This window comes from Stylophora pistillata, chromosome 6, assembly GCF_964205215.1.
Source record: "Stylophora pistillata chromosome 6, jaStyPist1.2, whole genome shotgun sequence".
Lineage (NCBI taxonomy): Eukaryota > Metazoa > Cnidaria > Anthozoa > Scleractinia > Pocilloporidae > Stylophora > Stylophora pistillata.
The window spans coordinates 1,777,286-1,782,227 of NC_142524.1; the positions used below are offsets into that span (position 1 = coordinate 1,777,286).

General features: G+C 39.7%; 1 long non-coding RNA gene across 1 annotated transcript; it reads left to right on the forward strand.

Annotated features, from left to right (window-relative positions):
* The first annotated feature begins 1,778 nt into the window (after positions 1–1,778).
* LOC111330407 (uncharacterized) lies at positions 1,779–4,784 on the forward strand. The gene is made up of 2 exons (XR_002694792.2): positions 1,779–1,938; positions 3,826–4,784. It is a non-coding gene; the product is annotated as an uncharacterized LOC111330407 (long non-coding RNA).
* The last annotated feature ends 158 nt before the right edge of the window (positions 4,785–4,942 follow it).

A 4,942-nucleotide genomic window follows, 5' to 3' on the forward strand; every position in this document is an offset into this window, starting at 1 on the left:
AGTATGCATATTCTCCATACTGTTCTACATACATTTCCCATAATAGTAATAGTAATCAAAGTTTAATGTCTTTACGTGGGGCATGGTTACCCACATTGCCCGAGCCAGAGGCTCACGTATGAAACGCAAGACAGCAGCCCAACCCTCCCACCCCAGGGGAGGACATCCATCACACAGTAATCTTGTGTGTGGGAAATTAACGTCTCCTACCCCTAACTCTGCAGGAGACGGGACCTCCATTTATTCGTCCCTATCCGAGAAGACTAGAATATCTAACCATTTCTTGATGTTATAGAAAGGCAGCATATTCTTCTCAATTATTTTAAGACCTTCAAGGCTCAAACCCTCGACCTCCCACACACCAGTCCAGCGCTCTATCCATTGAACTAACTGTAAAGCTCACAAGGAGGATTTGTTTTAATAGTCAAGAGTTTTTTTAGTACGTGATCAATTCCTTTATTCTCATTACTTTAATGTTGGATTCAGGGGCGATACTGTCGGGAGAAATTGGATGCTAGTCAATCTTATGGGTTAAAAGATTAAAAGAACTGGCATAGTAGTTCTCAGCGAAAGCTTGGTGAGAAAAACCTTGACGGTTGTCATTGAACGCGACTGCATTTTCGATCAGGAACAAACTGCTCACAACCATGACTTTCTTATAAACAGCATTTAATAAGGCACATAAATAACTGAAACGTAAAGTCTACGACTAATAAAGTTCATAAGAATTCATTAAAATTACAAGTAAACATTTCAGAGAAATAAATCAGTTATCAATGGGCGAAAATACGAGGTACCGTACGGTGTGACGGATAGATTTTGCTGAAGTGTGTTACAAGGCTTGAAGACGTTGGAACTGGAGTCTGGGCCGGAGGTGAAGGACCATTTACTTCACAGTTGAAAAATAAAAAATGACCGGAGACCTCTGGAAAGAATAAACAATCTGCAAATCTATCCGTCACGCTCTCCAAACATTTTGATGAATATGAGACAAACCCCAAATCCGGTATAGATTAGACAAGAATCAAAATTCAATCAACAAGGCCAGACAATGGATGTCTGTTATTCTTTCTAGGAAATACAGGAATCTGTTATCCAAGGTGATCACATTTTAATCCCGGCGTCGGTTTTTTTTTTAAACCAAAAATTCCATCCTTTTTCGAGGATCTATTTCTAGAGATCTCATCCAATTTTCAGCTGACACGTTGGAAAAAATAATTTTGTCTCAAATCCGTCCTATTACTATTTTTGCTGACAGTGACTTCTCTCGAGAGCAGTAAGTTACATGTCCTACATTTTGTAAGAAAAGGCAACACTGAAAACACCAAAAAGATAACCGCCAAGGATTATTGCTATAGAAAAAACGGATTAAGCAGGATATAAAGTTTATTTTAAAAAAAGGATGAACGAGGAATCATGTCACAAAAGCTGTGCATGTCTAGACTTTCTAACTTGTTATTGGCACGTGCACTGCTCCTTACAAGTTGTAAGGCATATGCAGTCATCTTAAAATTAGCCGTGAAGATTAATATTACGACAGCTGTATTACGAATTGAAATAGCGCTGCAGAAAAAGGAATAAGAAAGATAAAAAAGTAAAAGGCCTCGCTAGTTGTTTTTCCACATGGACTAATTGCAATGTATGCCTTGCAGGTCTTGCAGGACTTTCAGTATTTCCGAGGAACAACTAAAGTGTCTTCTGATAATCGCCTGTTTCCTGTTTTGGTACTATCAACCAATCACAAACAAAAATGCCTTTTCGGAGAAGTAAGTCTATACCTACAGCGCCAGCTTATTATTTTAAGGGCAGTGCCCCGTGAACTTACATAAAGTCAGAAAGATTCTTGCAGGAAAGCAATGGCAGATAATGGAAGCGAGAAGGATACAAACAAACCATGGACCACTAGCAAAGAATCTGATCGAGAGCCAAAAGATATTGGTAAGTTTAGTTAACCAAACTCGTCGTCCCATCTTTCTTTTCCTTTTGAGCGACTGACAACCGAAAAGTAACGCATTGGTCTTGAAGGAAAATTAGGTTTCTCCAGCACAAGGTGAAAAGCGAACAGGAATGTAAAGCTGAGAAAACGTACAGGATCATTACACTAGGTCGATATTCGATGGAGACCCAGTCGATAGTCGATAACAATCTCGACTAGCCTGCAGTGCCGGCGTATTTTGTGCGCACGAGCAATCGTGCGCCCAAAATACGCCGGCACTGCAGGCTAAATCTCGACCGATATATCGACCGAGTATCGGTCAAAATCAAAATCGGTGGAAGCGAGAAGGATGCAAAGAAACCATGGACCACTGACAAAGAATCTGATCGAGAGCGAAAAGGAATTAGTGTTTAGTTTAACCAAACTCGTCGTTCCTCTTTCTTTTCCTTTTGAGCGAATGACGACTGAGAAGTGACGCTTCGGTCCTGAAGGAAGATTAGGTTTCTCCAGCACAAGGTGAAAAGCGAACTGAAGTTGACAAAACGTACAGGATCATGTTACTCTGGGTACTCTCGACCGGTCTATCGGTCGATATATTGGTCGGGAATACAATAGAATAGAATAGAATACTATTTTATTAATGATGATTAGGAGTAAGAAAATGAAAGTAAGTAAGGTACATCAAGAAAGAATAAATAAGTAAAACAATTTAAAAGTGCATAAATGATATGTGTATACATTGACCATTGCCTATTGCTATAGTCATATTCACATATTTTAAAAATACTTTAATCTCGCTTTAAACAGATCAAAAGATTCGGCTTCAACCACATACTATGGTGAATTATTCCATTCTTTCACTATGCGAATAAAAATGAATATTTATAGGAGTTAACTTTTGCATTTTCACACCCAATTTATTTCGATACTCGACCGATATTTGGGCCGCCAATCGATCGATAGTCGGTCGATACTAGGTCGATAGTCGACAGTGGGCCGATACTCTATACTCGGTGGAGACTCGGTGGATAGTAGATAGTCGATAATAATCTCCACCGACATATCGACCGACTATCGACCAAGTCTTGACCGAGTATCGGCCAACTATCGACCGAACATCGATCGACTCTCGACCGAACATCGATCGACTCTCGACCGATATATCGACCGATACACCGGTCGAGAGTATTTACAGTTAACATGATCCATCGCACTCTTGCTCTTCGTGTGAAACGACCAATAATTCAGATGTTTGGGTGATGCAATGATCACGAGGGGCGAGCTCGAATTTAGTTCAGCCTTCATCTGACCCTCCACGATTCAATTTAAGTAATTTCTACGACTGCTGTTTACCCATGGGGATAATTTTGTTAGATACCATTTCTACTGTGACTAAAGCAAAGACATACTTGGTTCATTTTTGACAAATGCGACAAAGCAAAGACAAAAAGTAAAAAAAAGTAGAATTTAAATTAATTTGCATATAACATAGGCATGCAGCATCTGATACTTTCAAGAGGTTTGAAATAATTTTTCACTGGAGATTCTGTGACAATTGTTCGGCTGCCGGGCATAGAGCCATCGTTTAGGTGCTAAAAAATTCCCATTGGGTTTTTGCGCTATTTTCGTTTTTCTATTTTCTGTGACAACACAATTGCAGTAAGATGTGTATTTCTATCTATATTTGTAGTATGTTGTACAACCGTGCAAAAAGGTTTGGGTTAAAATGATTGGCTCTGTCTCTGACGGATTTAAGTCATCGGAACAAGTTCTTTAAAAATCTTTGGTGTATCTCCAGTGGATTCTGGATAGTGTCTTGTTGGTCGGTTTTTGTTGAGAAGCTCTGAAACCCTCTGACATTTTTCTTTTTTTGTGCTATTTCACCTCAGCTAAAGGACGCTATGGTCTCCCTGAGAAAGCTACGGTAACGGTTGGGGTTACGAAAGAGAGAATGCCATTTGGTAAGAAGGATGGATTGAGCTATAGCAGCAGTAGCAAGTGTACTATTAGTTGATGTCATTACTGAACAAGAGCTTTTAGTGTAAAGCACCGATGTTACTTAACTCTTGCTTCTTAGAAAGAGACTTTTTCATCTCCTAAATAATTAGTAGGGTTACATTTAAAAGATGCATTAAAGAAGTGGATGCGTCATCCAAATCTATCGCGACTATGGTCTACGCATTTTGATTGGTAAAACTGACTCGCCTTCCTTTTCAACCATGAAAATGCAAAACTCAGAACCAACCGTGGCTTGGTCACTTCGCTTTTCCCGCGCTTCAGGTCAGCTCCATCCATGTATTTGCTGTGAGTTCTCATTGGCTCGTTTTGAAATTTCCTTCCTTCTGATTGGCTCTTACGATTACGATACCTTGGGTCAGCAGTGCAATTGAAAATGAGAGGTTCCTTCTGCATTTATGAAACTCGTCATCAACATTCCAGCGTCGACGAAAATTTTCTGGACTAGTGCATTTCTTTGGATTCCTTGTCAACCATTTGCAAATTTCGTGGTGAGAAGGTTTCTCCTTGACATATCTCCGTGCTTAACCTTTACAGCCTGATAACAGTATGCATATTCTCCATACTGTTCTCTACACATTTCCTATAAAGCTCACAAGGAGGATTTTTGTTTAACAGTCAAGAGTTTTATGAACACGTGATCAATTCCTTTATTCTCGTTACCTTAATGTTTGATTTAGGGGCGATACTTGTTAGATTAGTTGTTCGTTACCAGACTTCTTAGGTTCTAGAAAGACCGCGTTGCATGTTGGGGGCCATGTGCTTTGAGACAGCCATCTTGTAAGTTAGTTTGCGTTAGAAATAAATTCCTTGTTTTGAGGCCTTAATATTACACTGTCGGGAGAAATTAGATGCTGGTCACTCTAAGGGGTTAATGGGTTAAAAATCTGGCATGGTAGTTATCAGCGAAAGCTTACTGAGGAAAATCTTGACGGTTGCTATTGAACGAGACTGCATTTTCGATCAGGAACAAATTGCGCACAACCACGA